This window comes from Sander lucioperca, chromosome 4, assembly GCF_008315115.2.
Source record: "Sander lucioperca isolate FBNREF2018 chromosome 4, SLUC_FBN_1.2, whole genome shotgun sequence".
In the NCBI taxonomy this organism is placed as follows: domain Eukaryota; kingdom Metazoa; phylum Chordata; class Actinopteri; order Perciformes; family Percidae; genus Sander; species Sander lucioperca.
Genome location: NC_050176.1, coordinates 28,949,124 through 28,968,467, shown reverse-complemented (window position 1 = coordinate 28,968,467; position 19,344 = coordinate 28,949,124). Strand labels below are relative to the sequence as shown.

Below are 19,344 nucleotides of genomic sequence, written 5' to 3'. Positions count from 1 at the left end.
CAGGTTTGGCGTAGAGGAGGGGGAAAACGTGGAAAAGGTGGCCAGATTTGGTGGAGAGGAAGGGGAAAACGTGGAAAAGGTGGCCAGATTTGGCATAGAGGAGGGGGAAAACGTGGAAAAGGTGGCCAGATTTGGTGGAGAGGAAGGGGAAAACGTGGAAAAGGTGGCCAGATTTGGTGGAGAGGAAGGGGAAAACGTGGAAGAGGTGGCCAGATTTGGTGGAGAGGAAGGGGAAAACGTGGAAAAGGTGGCCAGATTTGGTGGAGAGGAAGGGGAAAACGTGGAAGAGGTGGCCAGATTTGGTGGAGAGGAAGGGGAAAACGTGGAAAAGGTGGCCAGATTTGGTGGAGAGGAAGGGGAAAACGTGGAAGAGGTGGCCAGATTTGGTGGAGAGGAAGGGGAAAACGTGGAAGAGGTGGCCAGGTTTGGTGGAGAGGAAGGGGCAAACGTGGAAAAGGTGGCCAGATTTGGTGGAGAGGAAGGGGAAAACGTGGAAGAGGTGGCCAGGTTTGGTTGAGAAGAGGGGGCAAACGTGGAAGAGGTGGCCAGATTTGGTGGAGAGGAGGGGGCAAACGTGGAAGAGGTGGCCAGATTTGGTGGAGAGGAAGGGGAAAACGTAGAAGAGGTGGCCAGGTTTGGTTGAGAAGAGGGGGCAAACGTGGAAGAGGTGGCCAGATTTGGTTGAGAAGAGGGGGCAAACGTGGAAGAGGTGGCCAGATTTGGTGGAGAGGAAGGGGAAAACGTGGAAGAGGTGGCCAGGTTTGGTGGAGAGGAAGGGGGAAAACGTGGAAGAGGTGGCCAGGTTTGGTTGAGAAGAGGGGGCAAACGTGGAAGAGGTGGCCAGATTTGGTGGAGAGGAAGGGGAAAACGTGGAAGAGGTGGCCAGGTTTGGTGGAGAGGAAGGGGAAAACGTGGAAGAGGTGGCCAGGTTTGGTTGAGAAGAGGGGGCAAACGTGGAAGAGGTGGCCAGATTTGGTGGAGAGGAAGGGGAAAACGTGGAAGAGGTGGCCAGGTTTGGTGGAGAGGAAGGGGAAAACGTGGAAGAGGTGGCCAGGTTTGGTTGAGAAGAGGGGGCAAACGTGGAAGAGGTGGCCAGATTTGGTGGAGAGGAAGGGGAAAACGTGGAAGAGGTGGCCAGGTTTGGTGGAGAGGAAGGGGAAAACGTGGAAGAGGTGGCCAGGTTTGGTTGAGAAGAGGGGGCAAACGTGGAAGAGGTGGCCAGATTTGGTGGAGAGGAAGGGGAAAACGTGGAAGAGGTGGCCAGGTTTGGTGGAGAGGAAGGGGAAAACGTGGAAGAGGTGGCCAGGTTTGGTTGAGAAGAGGGGGCAAACGTGGAAGAGGTGGCCAGATTTGGTGGAGAGGAAGGGGAAAACGTGGAAGAGGTGGCCAGGTTTGGTGGAGAGGAAGGGGAAAACGTGGAAGAGGTGGCCAGGTTTGGTTGAGAAGAGGGGGCAAACGTGGAAGAGGTGGCCAGATTTGGTGGAGAGGAAGGGGAAAACGTGGAAGAGGTGGCCAGGTTTGGTTGAGAAGAGGGGGCAAACGTGGAAGAGGTGGCCAGATTTGGTGGAGAGGAAGGGGAAAACGTGGAAGAGGTGGCCAGGTTTGGTGGAGAGGAAGGGGAAAACGTGGAAGAGGTGGCCAGGTTTGGTGGAGAGGAAGGGGAAAACGTGGAAGAGGTGGCCAGATTTGGTGGAGAGGAAGGGGAAAACGTGGAAGAGGTGGCCAGGTTTGGTGGAGAGGAGGGGGCAAACGTGGAAGAGGTTGCAAGTTGTGGCGTAGAGGAGGGGGCAAACGTGGAAGAGGTGGCCAGGTTTGGTGGAGAGGAGGGGGCAAACGTGGAAGAGGTGGCCAGGTTTGGTGGAGAGGAGGGGGCAAACGTGGAAGAGGTGGCCAGGTTAGGTATAGAAGAGGGTAGCAACATCACAGATAATCTGAGCAGCAACCCAATGAAGCTCACTGAGAAAAAAAGTGCCTTATGCTTAATAAAAATGTGCTTGTTTCTTTTACTTCCTCTAGATTTAATGACTGCCTTCTAAATTTTGTTAATGCCTGCGACTATAAAACACCCGAGTTACGGCACTGATACTGAATGGATCCATTTTTAGGCTTTCAAAAGGATTTAGCTGGTGGTATTCTATATTTTTTGTTGTCATCCCATGAAATTAATAGAAACAACAGTGAAAGTATCTACTAACATGTGTGTAAAACAGCCATATATATATTGTGTGTATGTGTCATAGAGCTTTTTTTAAAGATTATTTTTTGGGCTTTTCCGCCTTTAATTAATAGGACAGCTTAGGTGAGAAATGGGAAAGAGAGGGGGAAGACATGCAGGAAATCGTCTCAGGTCGGACTCGAACCCTGGACCTCTGCGTCGAGGCATAAACCTCAAAGTATATGTGCGCCACATAGAGCTTCATTGTTGTCCAAAATTATTTAAAAAACAAACAAACTTATGAATGGCATTGAAAAACCAAACTTTAAAAAGAGACACTTTTAAGTAGGGTTGGGTATCGTTTGGGTTTTTTCCGATACCGGTGCTAAAATGATACTTTTAAAACGGTGCCGATACTTAAAAAAATAGGGTAATAGGGAATAGGGTATTTTACAATAACTTTGAATGCACCACGAGGCTTGCTAGTTTCAAGTGAATGCACCACGCTTGTGTTATTTTTCCGACAATGGCACTAACGGCAGCTGCACACTGCTTAACGCGGTAGGCTAACGTTACCTGCTGTCGAGTGTAGTGTTAACTAGCGCAGAAGGCATTTAAGTGGCACTGAAATGTGGCACCGAAATCTGCGTTGCAATTCGGTCCGGTAGATACCGGTCGTTTGGGCACTGGTGTCGTATTAGCACCGGGGTTTCGGTACCCAACCCTACTTTTAAGTTTTAAAATATAAATAACTTGGGGTGAAAATACAGTTCAAACTGCCCAATAGTCTGAGCGAATTCCCAGGTTTAGTCCAAATAAACCCCATTTGCTGGTACTATGTCATTATTTGAAATATATGTCAATGTCAATTTTATTTGTATAGCACCTTTCATTACACATAAACCCAAAGTGCTTTACATTAAAAACAGCATACACATTAAATCAAAGCACGAATAAAATGAATAACACATTGATTTTCTATTTTTTTTTTCATAATATTTAAAATGGCTAAATAAAGATTAATGTGAATTAACCTAACTTTTTGTAATTAAACTGCTTCTGTAAAACCACATTTTATAATGTTCTGTTCTTTCTGATTAAAGCTTCGCTCAGCATCTATTCTGGTCTGTCTGTGCGTCAATCATTTGGGACGTCCTGCATCCTATTACTATGCAGCGCCCTTAAAAATAAAAGTAAGTGTAGAGCCGTGTAGTTAGTTAACTGGTAATGTATAAAATAGGGCTGGATCTGAATATCACCTACAGAAGTTCTCTGATGACTCTGCAGTTGCTGGGTGTACAGGTGATGGACGGGACGGGACGGGGAGTACAGAGCGCTGGTGGACAACTTTTGTGGAGTTACTGTAACTCTGAGAATAAAACTAAACATATTCAACCCTATTCCAAAAAGTCAGAGTCAAAATGTTGTTTTTCAAATACTAATAATGTTAAATGTGGATGTTTAATGTGTATCAACCTCAATATTTACATGAATCATGTCATTGTACTCAATACTTGTGTAAAGCAAACTGAATCCTCTGATGTTCTGCTCTTTCTGATTAAAACTTTGCTCAGCATCCTTAAATCATGACTTCTGGTGAGTTTTGGGGAAAGAAATAGACAGATTGAGACATGCAATTATAACAAACTATCAACAGATTCAAGGCATCTGCTGTGAAAAAGATGGCAACTACAAAGCATGATTATTGCAGCACACATACCCAAGGGGCGTCGGACTGGGGGGAAAAAGGGGACTGAGCACCCAGGGCCCTCATGTGAGGAGGGCCCAAAAAGATACTAGAATGAATAACTGTGGATGCAGGGAGGGGCCCATAGAAAATTCCTTTCTATAGGGCCCAGAATTTTGAGCTACGCCCCTGCACATAACTTGAACTGGTAAAATAAGCCTTAACATATTTTTAGACAGGATTATTCATGTTTTTTTCTGCTGTTAATTTTCAACTTTTTCATTTACATCATTGATAGAAACTGATATGGTTATAAATGATGAATAATCTAATCTAATAATGCCTCTGAACCAGATGGTGAAAATCAACTAGAAAATAATCTTCAAATAAAAGAGAAAACAAAACACAGTAGTCCTACTATATATATATATATATATATATATATATATATATATATATATATATATATATATATATGTCTTATAGGCTACCTAGCCATTTTCTCACCTTGTTCATATTGCTCTCTGCCCTTCTCCCTCTCTATTCTCCTCACTCCTTTGTGCTGTCAACCAGAAGGCAAATGTAATCGACTAATCAACAGAGAATGTATCGTGTAGGCTACCAAAGGTTATACATTCACCTATTTATAATATATGTGAATATGGGGTTGCTGTTCAGGCTTATCTTATACTTTATCACCTGAACCTGGCTTTTTTCTTTAAAAAAAAAAGAAACGTAGCCTATATCCATCTATGGGGAAACAGAATGTGAGTCAGGGTTTGTTGTTCCAGTGTTGCAGTTCTGATATGAATGAGTCTGATGATCCGTCAGGTCGAATTATTTATTTTTCATTGGCATTGACAGTTAAGAAATTATCTGGTAGGGAGGTAACTGCAGCGGCGGCGCTAGGCTATTTTTAGCGGTGCTCAAGCCGTTACGGCAGGCTATTAATAACACACTTTAAAAACTCATTGTAGGCTACTCCTAAACTACATTTGCCTAGAGTTAGCAATTTTGTCTAACGTTGCAAAAAATTGGACTCTGTGGTGAATAAGCTAGGCTAATTCAGATATGATTGCCATCATTGTGATCAGGGAATCACAGATTGGTTCCACAAATACTACACCTGTAGCCTACTTAACGTGTTCATTCGATCAGATTTTGATTTTGATTTTCACTCCATTAGCCGTACTCTGACGACCGAATTCCCCAAAGTTATCTGCGCAAACTGAACAGTAGGCTGAGGCGCCCTCGTTCAGGGAATTGCAGATAGGCCGTTGACTTTAGGCTACAACTGAGCTGAGCCTCATTTCGTCGTCATTTCTCCTATTCCATCGCTAAAATCAGGTTTGCAAAAGTAATAAGGTTTGAGCACTAAACGATTTCACAAAATCACAATGATAAGGACTTTATTTTTCAGGGGTGCTGAGATGATTTTTAGGGGTGCTTCAGCCTAGCGCCACATATGCTAACAGTACTACTTAATAGCTTATTAGCTCACATTTAAAGGGAGGAGAGCTGCTACAGTACAAACAAAGAAACAGGTGTAGATGATATAAAAAGATTATTTTATTATATATATTATTCAAGTATACTCTACATGCAGAGGCCTGTGTGCTGGTTAATATAAAACTTTTAGCAGACTGTAGTGAGGGTAAAATTCTGGTCCTCTATTCTGACCCTTCTCCATGTGGTGCCAAGTGTACAAACCCAGACAATCACAATAATATCTCAGAAAAGATTGATAACGGGGCGAATACTAGCTCACCCGGTAGAGCGTGCGCCCCAGGTAGGCTGAGTCTTTGGCAGCAGCTGGGGTTGGAATCCAACCCGCGGCCCTTTGCTGCATGTCGCCTCCTCTCTCTCTCTCTCTCTCTCTCTCTCTCTCTCTCTCTCTCTCTCTCTCTCTCTCTCTCTCTCTCTCTCTCTCTCTCTCTCTCTCTCTCTCTCCCCTTTCCTGTCTTAAAAGCTGTCCTGTTGTGCCTGGGTAGCTCAGTTGGTAGAGTGTGCGCAAATATGCAGAGGCTCAGGCTTTGACGCAGTTGCCGCAGGTTCGGTTATGACCTGCGGCCCTTTGCTGCATGTCGTTCCTCCTCTCTCTCTCCCCCTTTCGTGTCTAAGCTGTCTATCACGCACACCAGAGAATGGACCCACAAATGCACGACTCAGGTGAGTAAAATACAATTGTTTTATCAGCACGCTAATAAAGCTACAAGCAACAGTGTCCAGGAAACGACAGGCAAAGGGAAATCCAACAAAACAGGCAATGGTCAAAACAGGAACTCAGGGAAAAACGCTTGAAGGCTGAACACATGGAAACAGACAATCTCGCAAAGGAGTAAAGAAAAGACTGAACTTAAATACACAAGACAGCGGAGACAATGAGACACAGGTGCAACACATAAGGGCGGGGACAGGTAATCACCCAGGCGGGAAGTAGAAGACAGGAAGTAAAACAAGAAAACACATGGGAGAACAGAGAGACTACAAAATAAAACAGGAAATGGAAAACTAACAGAAAACATGAAACAAACTAAACACAGAAACTTGACACAGGGATGAGACATGACACTGTCCTGTCCAATGAAGACCTAAAATGGCAACAAAATAATCTTTAAAAAAGCTGTCCTGTCAATTAAAGGCCATAAAAAATGCGGAAAATTATCTTTAAGAAAGGAAAAGATTGATACCGTCGTTAACCACTCCACATGTGTTTTCTAAGGTATATGACAGCCAGGGTATTATTCCCATTACTGAACATTAAATTAAAGAGAGTCTTAATAAGCTTGGAGAAACTAAAATTGGTCACAACAACATATTCCGTTGTGACTTTGCAAGAAAATACATAGATAGATAGATAGATAGATAGATAGGTTTTTATTGATCACAAAAATGGAAAATTACAGTGTTACAGCAGCAAAATATCAGACACACATACAGAATATACATGAACTAATTGGATACAATATACATTAAATAATAAATAGGATAGAATACAAGAACAAATATTTAAAATGTATACAAGTTAGGAATAAAAATGTTCAACTACTTAAATAATATTAATAAAGATGTAAGTAAACCTATTGTGCAAGTTGCACTTAGTGCAGTTGTGATGTCTATGAGTCTTATCTAACTCTCAGTGATGACGTGTTCAGTGCAACTCCCAAAACACTTTTGTTTGCAGAGTAAAGTTGAAGCTCAAACGGAACATGTTAGAGGCTGTTTCGAGGCCTCAGGCAAAACTGTAACTCCAGTCTGAACACACTGTGCAGTATACACACACTTTGTTCAAATGCTACCACGCTGCTGGCCAAACGGTTAAAGTGCCCATATTATGAAAAAATCACTTTTTCTGGGATTTGGGGTGTTATGTTGTGTCTCTGGTGCTTCCACACACATACAAACTTTGAAAAAAATCCACCCATGCTGTTTAGAGTGAGATACAGTTTCTGAATGTGTCCTGTCTTCAGTCTCTGGGTGAGCTGTTCAAAATTGGCACGGCTTGTGACGTCACAAGCCGAAACGAGCAGGCTAGCCGCAACCATTAGCTCGTAGCGTTAGCATGCTAACGCTATGGCTAACGCTAGCATGCTAACGCTAGCATGCTACCTCGTTCTCAATAGCAAAGCACTGCTACAACACACACAAGTTCACCATAATCTACAAAATAACTACTTCCATGTGCGCTCTCATTTAGAAGTCTCCCAGCTAATCCTGCCTTGTAACTGACCAAAGTTGTAGAAACAGCCTTTCTTTTACTGTCTATGGAGCTAGCTAGCTGACATGATCTACATCTGAGCTACTGGGCATGTGCAGTGCAATCAAAGATAGTACAGAAGAAGAAGAAGAAAAGAGGTCTCACTCTGTAGCTAAAACAGAGACCAGCTGAAAAGAGGATCTGCAGCAGTGAGAGAGAGCATTGCAGTACAACACAAATATGGTGTTTTTTGAAAATTAAACCATGTAAACCTATTCTGGTACAACCTTAAAATACAATTATGAACCTGAAAATGAGCATAATATGGCTGCTTTAATACAGTGACACGCTGATGACACGAACTTCAGAAGTTTTCTTTGGTTCAAACTAGTAATAACAAGCAAAGTTTAAATATTTGTCTTGCACACATGTTATATAGTTTATGGTTACTGAAAAATCCAAGCAAACTAAAATGCAACACTACAGACCACACAAACAAATTCACTCAGCTTATTGGTCAGATATGTCTGGGGGCGGGAGCAAGACAGTAAATAGAGGAAGAAGGTCCTGTGTTCTGGACTAGTGCTTATTTCTCACATCTCCATCCATTGATTCAACTGTCTAATGCAGAGATATTCAACAGGGGGTCCGGGACCCCTAGGGGGTCCTCAGAGTCACTGGAGGGGGGCCTCCAAATTATTGTCAATTTTTGAAAGTTTCTTTCCAACATATTATTAGCAAATATAAATCTCCACTGATGATAGGCTTACTGGCCTATATATAGTCACTAAAATAGTCATACAGCTCATCCTAAGGATTCACTGTGCCACATAAAAGATATTATTAATATTTTAAAAGCTTAGTATTCTATGCACTAAAAAGGTATGTGTTAAGGTTTTAGGTCACCCTACATGTTATTGTAGGCCCAGTTTAATATGCAACTTAATTTTATGCAATATATGTAGTAGGGGGTCCCTGCTCCGTCTCTCTCTCAGTTAAGGGGTCCTTGGCTTAAAAAACGTTGAAGACCCCTGGACTAATGGGTAAAAACACATTTGTCTACAGTGCAGCAGTACAGTGGAATAATCTACCCACAAATCTGAAACGGAGGGTTTCATAAAACATCTTTAAGTGGTTACAAAGTACCATGTAGTGTGTGTTTTTTACTTTAATGACCAAGAAAGAAAGCATGTTGACATAGCTACCCCACCACTGGGCGCCTGCTATTATATGTTGATCATATTCTCTGCACTTGTTGTCTTGTTGTTGTGCTGTTTTATCCTGTGGTGTGTTAAGTATTTCACTTTAGGACCACAATGGAAATAAGCCTTCAGACTTTGTGTTTTTATAATCGGTGATGTTTAATGTCAGCTTATGTAATTACAGCTGGGCAGTGATTTATGTGTTTAAATATCAAACAGACAAACAAACAAGCACAGGCTGAGTGATGTTTAGAGCACATTGCTCTTCATCAGACTAAATACAAACTACAGTTAAAAGTCTAAATGAAAACATGAAAATATTTTCATAGGGTAAGTTCATTTCTCAAAGTTTTCACTGTGGTCAAAACATCCACCAGGACAACATGTCACCGTTGAAATACATTGTAACCCAGTAATTACATAGTGAAGAATCACTTTAGAGACTTCAAATGACCAGAGTTCTGGGTGACAAAACTGTATTGGACAACATTTTGTTTAATCATTTTTAAAGTTAAATTCACAAGTCACAGACTGACAATAACAAATCTGGCACAAAATGAACCTAGGGGTTAATAACACGTTTATTATGACGAACGCCGTGCAACCAGTAACCAGTAACATAGCTCAAGCACGGCATTCGTCGTTCGACTGGTCTTGACTGTTCTCCCAAGATGGCGCCTGCCTGTATACGTGAACGGTACTGTCTTTCTAAACTATCTTTTTAATAAACTGTCTGTACACTTACAAAGTTCTCAATGCTTCGGTTAACATGTAGGGACCCTCATTATGCTACGGTGGAAGTGTGGTGCTATTTTGAGCATTGTTAGTAGAATAGAAATAGAGATTTCTTTTTACTTTACCAGTGCCCTGATGAATAGCGTTAAAAGCTAATTAGCGCTTTGCGCTAAAACTGGTCACATTCGATTAGCATGAAAACAAATCCCAGAGAACGGTCGACTCAGTATACATGTGTTTTTAACCCCTAGGTTTATTCCGCGCCGGATTTGTCCTTTAAAACACACACACACACACACACACACACACACACACACACACACACACACACACACACACACACACACACACACACACACACACACATACACACACAGGCGGTTGTAGTCTCAGTCTTCACTACGTCACTGTACAGAAACCACACTAATACTTGATCACTTTCAATTCCATTAGCAAATGCTTAAACACTACAAAATACATTTAAAACACAGTATTATTATAGTTTGTAGTGAGTGACAGATGGTCACAGATTAGTAGTTTGCAGTTTGGTCAGGATTCTGTGTGGGAAATGTGTTGATGCACATTAGACTATTAAATCAAAAAAGGAATAACATCTGTCACACTAACTCTGGTAAAGGGTTGATTTTCTTTTAGAGAAAAATGATGAAGTATGTTTTTACTATTTTGTAAGTGAGCAGCATCTTTATATAAGTGTGTTTTCACGTCTGCCTTGTTTGATTCAGATGAATTGAACCCTGGAGCGTTGACCCCCTTGGTGCGGTGGATTTGGGCAGATGTGAACACAGACCAGACCCTGGTCTAATAGTTCTGGTTTCTAAAGTCCAGTCTGTAACAACATTCATCTTGTGAGAACACATGTGTATCTTTCTTATCTCTCTCAACAGATGGAGAGGCAAGATGAAAACTGGAAGATTTCAGATTGAGGGGACTCTAGTCTAACCCACAAAGCAGAAGTCTTCATCTCGTCTTCATCTCTTGATGACTAAGCTATCAGCTCAGCGTGGGATCGCTGCTACAGTTGGTTCCCACCGATAGAGTTTGTGTTTGTTGACTGTTACACAAAGACACATCCTCTTTGACATCATTTTACTCTTTTTAGTCACTTATTTTATATGAACCTTTTGAACACTTATACTTAAAATGTACTGATGATTTTGTTTGTCTACATTTTACCTTTGGTATGTCCTCTGGGTGTGTTTTTATAAACAATTGCAGGTTTTCACCTGTTTGAATAAAATTAAAGAATTGATGAATAAATTAATCACAAGAATTCACTAACACCAACATTTAGAACATTCCTGTTTATTTTGGTTGATTTTGTTTTACTGAACAGTTTAACTTGTCATTTATTTCTATTTCTTCGAAATGTATGCTGCAGAGTCACTGTAACTTCCTCAATTCTGAGAAAATGCACAAGAGGAAATCTTAATGAACAAATAAGGGCACAGTGCCACTTTGAGGGTTTGAAAATGGTTTCAGGCTCCTCTATAAAAATGTGCCTTCCTTCTGACTGTCTTCACTGCAACAACACCTTGCCTCCAGACACAGAGGACAACGGCTTCAGAGGATTCATCGAACATCTTTCTCCACCAAAAAAGGTAAGTTACACCACGAAGGAACACCACAGATTTGTGTTAAATGTATGGAATTTGTATACGAGATATTTTAGTGCAAAATGACAGTAAAGTTGTCTCATATCCTATTGCATCATTTTAACAGATATTTTTAAATGTGCATATTGTAGCATAAAGCATGGTGAACAATATAATAATGGTTAAAGCAACTAAGCATCTTTTTGTACATGTTATATTGGGGGATGTTTGGTTTGGGGGGCCATGACAAAACTATTTCCTTTGAAGGGGAGCTGTGGTCGAAAGAAGTTTGGGAACTGACCTATATAAAACAAATTTAATAAGTTGCAAAGGTTCATAACTAATAACTGTTATATTTTTCTTGAGTTGACGGCTACAATGCTCAATATCCGTATGTGCAACACAATCCTAGTCTGGCCATCACCAGACCACGCTCAGTCTTTTAAGATTGAACATTAGTCTGGAGAGTCTGCTCTGTATTTTCTCTGCACAAGAGGCGTGATCAACTGTCATAGTTCAAATGACTCTGTATGCAATTGGATAGTCCTTCAACCAATCAGACCAACGACCCGAGTGACGTATTTTGCAGACCATGAGCGTGACCAACGGTGACATGACCGCAACAATGGGGTTTGAGCTGAACTCCATTCTTTTGGCCACCAGCGGGGCTAGCTGGTAAATTAGGCTTTTACCAAAGCCAGTCGGTAGTAAGGCAAACACATCCTTCTTTTGTAGGAAATGTTCCAGGGTGTCCAGTTTCTGTTCCGTTTTCAGAGAAAAGTTGCCTTTGGAATCCTTTAAAACAGCAGCGACAGCGGCATCAACGGGTTGCTGCGCTTCGGTGGCCGCCATGTTGAATGTAAACAAAAAGCTGCTTGCTGCTCGCTTCTCTATCGTCATCGTGTTAAACAGGCCAATAGCGCGCCAGGTGCATGAGCCAGTTTGTGATTGGTCCCCGCAGATTTGTAACAGAAGCAGGAGAGATAAACGTACAAGTTTCCAGCCTGAGTTGCAGGGAGAAATCAAATCACCGACAGATCGGGCTGGGTTTACCCAGTCTAACACAATCCACCAGTAAGGTACTATTTTACTATTGTAAATAGTACAAGCTATCGATCAAAACTGTTGAACAAGCAGAAAACTAACTACAGGAAGGTGACATCTTCACTGTCCCCTCCTAATTGCAGGTAAAAGTTGAGCCTAATCGGAAACGTATCTGAAAATAAGTTGAACTCTTGGAGACTTTGATGCAGAGACCAACCAGCCATCCACCTTTACCGGCTCTCTACCATGAGGCAATACAAATGTTTATTGCCAGTTTATTGTCAAAGGCTTGCAACCTTCTAAATAGTGGAGTCAGGACTTTAGATAACCATTCATTCAATAGTATGTAGAGTTATTCTAATAGTGTCTGCAGTCTACACATGCTTAACAAAAGGTCAGGTATTTATTCGCCTACATGTTCAGAAAAATACACTAAGGTGGGAAATATATGGTTTAAGCTCTCTAAATACTGTTGGTGTATTAGAAAATAAATGATTCATTTATTCATTGATTGTCTTTATTACATTTGTATTTGTGAGATTAATATTATGGGTTATCATGTTGGTATCGGCCACAACAAGCGGATAGTTACTGGCTATTTTTATCAGCCCTAAAATACCATTTTGGTCCACCTCTAGATGTTATGCTCTCTGTTTAACTCATTTTTATTTCATAATGTGTATTTATTAAATAAAGGAAACGTATCTAGAGAGAAACTTATTTAGAGAGAAATGTTTTCTCTTTACACTTCCTCCCTTTCATATTTAAAACTATCACTAACTTGTTGTGTGCAGATGGCTGGCCTGTGTTGGATGGCTGTGGTGCTGGCCTTCAGCCTGTCTGTTGGAAACACTGTGGCTATGGATCAGAATGAGGTCCAAACAATTGCAAACTTCATCCTGGACAAGTGAGTCAAATGTTTTTTGCTAGTTGTTGGAAATACAGAAAGGTTCAGTATTGTTTAAAAAGAGTTATTGATGAATAAAGTTGACTGTAAGTCAACACAAGGTTTCAATCAACAACAATGCATTCTGGGCGTATTGCTATCTTGAGGCAGTGGAAAGTGATCATGCCATTGAACAACACAAACCTGGTCTAAAGTCAATAACGCAGCATTTCATTGTTATTTTAACAGCGCATTAGTAAAGTGCACCTAGTCTTGTGCACAGTGCGTGCAGACTATGCTTGTTACACACACAGGGATGCACAGCAGCACACACATGCAAAAGATTAAAAATAAAATCCTCCATCATAATAGCAGTCCAAACGTGCCTGGCTTTTAAAGGGAATGGGAGATGATCTCTGATTGGTTTATTGCATGTTACGCCCAAAACACACCTCTGATTAATGAAGACACTAAGTACAACCCTTTAGAACCATGCGCCTGGCGCACGGAGCCTTTTTTCCGCTGTTCAACTAGCAAAAGAGGATTCGTACACACTCTAAATGCAAATTACATTCATTACGTCATTTAGCTGACGCTTTTATCCAAAGCGACTTACAACTGCTATATATGTCAGAGGTTGCACGCCACTGGAGCAACTATGGGTTAAGTGTCTTGCTCAGGGACACATTGGTTGATGTATCGCAGTGGGAATTGAACCCAGATCTCCCACACCAAAGGCACGCCGTGCGCTTAGAAAGGGCCCTAAGTGTTGTTTTAGCTAGTCTGCTGAACTTTTAGTGAAGTCTCCACTATCTTTGGTTCTACATCTACATGGCTGATTGAGTGATGGAGATGTTGCTATTCATGGTTCTATATCTCTAAAATCAACCTCATTCATTAATACATCTTTTTATTTATTCTTCTACCTATCAATATGTATCACCATGCATAAAACTTTGGATCTGTACTTATACTCTGGCAAAAGGTAACACTTTGTTTTCTTTGACAGGTACTTCATACCTAACACACAGTTCAGTTTGGCTGTAAACGTCCCAGTGAACCAAGACCTGAACAGGCTTCAGGACCTCTTCTACGCTGACGATGCTACCACTGTGAAAAACATCGTTCAACGCAGGGAAGTGTACAAAGGTACCAATGTGGTTGAAGCAACATATAAAACAATAACAACAGCAAATGGAAAGCCATATACTGAGCATGCAGAGGCACGAGTACTGGACAACATAAAACCTTTAGCTGACAATAGTGCGGGTAAAAGTCTGGTCTTCTATTCTTACCTTTCTCCATGTGGCGCCAAGTGTACAAACCCAAACAATTACAATAATATCTTAACAAAGATTGATAAAATTCCCAATGACAGATGGGCAGACAGAGCTTTTGTGTTTTCTACTGTATTTGAAAAGGCCAGAGATCAAAACGTTAACATTCCCATAGATGAAATTAGAAACACCTTTATAAATCTTGGACAAACTAAATTTGGTCGTGACAACATATTCCGTTGTTTCCCAGGGAATAGACCATGCATCAAGTGCTTCAACAATGGAATACTTTCAGATGATTGTGTTAGAAACAGATGAACAGATGAATGTGTCTTAATCATAACAGGGGCCGTGGTGGAGTTGCCATGGACTAGAGGAGTTCTGGGAAGCAACTGTGAAGGGGGGGTAATGCAAGATCACAGAAGGCTTGTATCATGTGGACAGTTTTGTTGTGATTACTTAGAATTCCTCATGGGGGCGACAGAAACTACGCACTATAGCTTTCACAACGCTTTCTCCTTTAAACTACAAGCTGAAAACAGTGACACGCTAAGGACCCAAACAAACTTCAGATTTTTTCCATTAACCAGCAGAGCTTACATTATTTTCTTGCACACATATAGAGGGTTATGGTTATTGTTCAGCTTAACACTGACTGATTTGGGGTTGTTCCATGTAACTGTTGTGAATCATGTTCTGTACTCATGGCAGTTTGGACAGAGACATTTTTAGGAGTCTCAGTGGTTTTAGGTTAGGAAGAATTTTCTGCCCTATCCAAATAAAAAAAAAACTAAACTGAAATACAGTAGAGTTAAAACAGCCACACAATGAAATGAGCAACTAAATTAAATTATTTCCAGTATATACAACATAAGTTAACAGATTGAAAAAAGGGAGAACTGAGATTTGGTGGACAGTGAAGTAGGCTGACTCCATTCAACCTAAACAGTTACTGTAACTCTGAGAATAAAACTAAACATATTCTACCCTGTTCCAAAAAGTCAAAGAGTACAAATGTTGTTTATCAAATACTAATAATGTTAAATGTGGATGTTTAATGTGTATCAACCTCAGTATTTACATGAATCATGTCATTGTACTCAATACTTGTGTATATCAAACTGAATCCTCTGATGTTCTGCTCTTTCTGATTAAAGCTTAGCTCAGCATCCACTCTGGTCTGTCTGTGGGTTATTTGGGAACTCCTGCATAACAATACTGTTATCTGATAAAGTGTTTGAGCAATGTAAGTTCAACATACTTTACTAACAGTACTACTTCATAGCTCATGAGCTCACATTTAAAGGGAGGAGAGCTGCTACAGCACAAAACAGAAACAGGTGTAGATGATATAAAAAGATTATTTTGGAGGATGTAAGTTGTTTTGCTGTTGGACTGTGTTGCATTATACAGGGAGGTGTCACTGTTGCACTATACAACATTACAGTAAACCATGCAACACTATGCTACTGTATAATACACCAAACAATACAATATAATGACATCGGGGAGTGATCCAATTGGACATGCATGTGGAACCAAACCCAATCCATTAAGGGAAGAAGACACATAGGTCATTTGAAAAAATACTGGGTTAAAAAGTAAGTAAGTAAAGTATTTATAAAGCACCTTTCAAAACCATGGTTACACACTGCTGTACAGAGCAACATTAATAAAAACTAGAAAAACTAGAAAATAAAACGCAAACATCCATGAGGCAGAAAGACGAGCCACACAACGTGACATCAGGGTATGGAGGAGGTGACGAGGTGTACCAAGGTACCTATGTGGTTACAGCAACATATAAAACCATTACAGCACCAAATGGAAACAAGTATACTGGACATGCAGAGGCCTGTGTGCTGGTTAATATACAACTTTTAGCAGACTGTAGTGAGGGTAAAATTCTGGTCCTCTATTCTGACCCTTCTCCATGTGGTGCCAAGTGTACAAACCCAGACAATCACAATAATATCTCAGAAAAGATTGATAACGGGGCGAATACTAGCTCACCCGGTAGAGCGTGCGCCCCATGTAGGCTGAGTCTTTGGCAGCAGCTGGGGTTGGAATCCAACCCGCGGCCCTTTGCTGCATGTCGCCTCCTCTCTCTCTCCCCTTTCCTGTCTTAAAAGCTGTCCTGTTGTGCCCGGGTAGCTCAGTTGGTAGAGGGTGCGCAAATATGCAGAGGCTCAGGCCTCGACGCAGTGGCTGCGGGTTCGGTTACGACCTGCGGCCCTTTGCTGCATGTCGTTCCTCCTCTCTCTCTCTCTCTCTCCCTGTTTTGTGTCTAAGCTGTCCTGTCCAATTAATTAAAGGCCATAAAAAGTGTGGAAAATTATCTTTAAGAAAAGAAAAGATTGATACTGTCGTTAACCACTCCACGTGTTTTCTAAGGTATATGACAGCCAGGGTATTATTCCCATTCCTTAACATTAAATTAAAGAGTCTTAATAAGCTTGAAGCAACTAAAATTGGTCACAACAACATATTCTGTTGTTACTTCGCAAGTAGATAGATAGATAGATAGAAAGATAGATAGATAGATTTTTATTTATCCCAAAAATGGAAAATTACAAACACACAGCACACATACTGAATATACATGAAATAATAGGATGCAACATACATGAAATAACAAATATTTAAAATACAATTTAGGAATAAAAATGTTCAACTACTTAAATAATATTAATAAAGATGTAAGTAAACCTATTGTGTAAGTTGCACTTAGTGCAGTTGTGATGTCTATGAGTCTTATCCAACACTCAGTGATGACGTGTTAATAAAGTTGTATTGTCTGTAGTAGGAATGATTTCGTGTAGCGGTCCGTGTGACATCGAAGCTGTCGGAGCCTCTTAGAGAAGGTGCTCCTCTGTTGGACCAGTGTGGGGGGGTGGAGAGGGTGGTCGGGGTTATCCATGATAGATAACAGTTTGTTCAGTGACCTCCTCTCCACCACAGCTTCAGATGTCTCCTGTTTGCAGCCAATAGTGATGTTACCTGTGAACCGCATTACTATTAATATTATTATAACCAATTCTATTCTATTTTTCAATTCCCTGTACTTTATGTATATTTTTTTTCTCTTATGTCTACTTAATGTGTAGTTGTGTTATTCTGATGTGTGTACATTTTTCTTTTGAGCTGCTGTAGCACTGGAATTTCCCCAGTGTGGGATTAGTAAAGTCTATCTTATCTTATCTTATCTTAAAGACATTCATGGCTAATATCTGTGAAAAGTTTGTCACACAATGCTATTCTTAACTTTCACCACCAGATGTCCTCAGAGAGCCTGTTGTCGATGTTGACACCCAGGTGTCTGTACTCCCCAACCATATCCACATCTCCACCCAGAATGCAAAGGGGCTGCGGAGCCGTTCCCTTCCTCCTAAAGTCAATCACCATCTCTCTGGTCTTCTCCACGTTCAGCAGCAGGTGATTCTTACCAGCCCACTCCAGAAAGTGGTCCACCAGCGCTCTGCACTCCCCCTCCTGTCCGTCCCTTATACACCCAACAACTGCAGAGTCATCAGAGAACTTCTGTAGGTGACATGACTCTGAGTTGTACTGGAAGTCTGTGGTGTATAAGGTGAACAGAAAAGGAGACAGCACAGTCCCCTGTGGAGCCCTCACCACCACATCAGACAGAACACGGTCCAGATGGACGAACTGTGGTCTGTCTGTCAGGTCTGGTCGGTCAGAGACTGTGTATACACCGACACCCATCAGCTGCAGCTTCTCACCTATAGCAGTGGCTGGATGGTGTTGAATGCACTGGAGAAATCAAAAAATGTAATTCTCACCGCCATCCCGGTGCAAACGAGCTCGCTACATAAGATAGATGACAGCGTCGTCCACTCCCAGATGAGGCTGGTAGGCAAACTGTAGAGGGTCCAGAGAAGATCTCACCTGTGGCCTCAGGTAGGCCAAGACCAGCCTCTCCAGCACCTTCATCACCTTCATCACATGGGATGTGAGAGCCACTGGGCAGTAGATGGAGTCAACTTCTTGGGGACCGGGACAAGGCAGGACATCTTCCACAGCAGCGGCACCCTCTGCAGGCTCAGGTTGAAGAGATGCTGGAGAACAGGTCAAGCCAGATGCATCGAGTGCTACAACAATGGAGCACTTTCAGATGATTATGCTAATAACTAGACATAAATGTGTCTAAACCACAACAGATGCTGTGGTAGAGTTGCCATGGAGTAGAGGAGTTCTGGGGACCACAGTGATTTAGGTCCAACTGATGGGAACCCAAACACAACTGGATCCTACTTAAATGGTATTTTTTAATTTAATAGATTTAGAAAAGAATAGAATAGAATAAATCTTTATTGTCCACCAAGGTGGAAATATTTCTTTGGGTCACCAGACATACAAGACAGATAAACATACAGACAACATCTCAGACATAGTAAGTGGAGTATAAAAAAGATGAAATGAAAAAAAAGAAAAGAAAATATCAGGATAAAAAAAAAAAAATATATATATATATATATATATACATATATATATATATATATATATATATATGTATATGTGATGTTTAATGTCAGCTTATGTAATTACAGCTGGGCAGTGATTTATGTGTTTAAATATCAAACAGACAAACAAACAAGCACAGGCTGAGTGAGGTTTAGAGCACATTGCTCTTCATCAGACTAAATACAAACTACAGTTAAAAGTCTAAATGTAAACATGAAAATGGTCAAAACATCCACCAGGACAACTTGTCACCGTTGAAATACATTGGAACTCCTAAAAAATGATCAGTGTTGGATTTGTAGCCACTTTTATGAACAGGCCCACGCAGTTCTGGGTGACAAAACTGCATTGGACAACATTTTGCTAATCATTTTCAAAGTTAAATTCACACAAGCTGATGACAGGAGTACAGACGCACACACCACACACACACACACACACACACACACACACACACACACAAACAAACACACACACACAAACACACACATCCAAAAGCAGAAGTCTTCATCTTGTCTTCATCTCTTGATGACTAAGCTATCAGCTCAGAGTTTGTTGGCTGT

General features: G+C 41.1%; 1 long non-coding RNA gene across 1 annotated transcript; it reads right to left on the bottom strand.

Moving 5' to 3' along the window:
• Window positions 1–2,251: 2,251 nt before the first annotated feature.
• On the bottom strand, window positions 2,252–3,158 carry LOC118494808. Its single transcript, XR_004897003.1, has 2 exons — window positions 2,884–3,158; window positions 2,252–2,493 (listed from the first exon to the last, which is right to left on the bottom strand). It is a non-coding gene; the product is annotated as an uncharacterized LOC118494808 (long non-coding RNA).
• Between the last annotated feature and the right edge of the window lie 16,186 nt (window positions 3,159–19,344).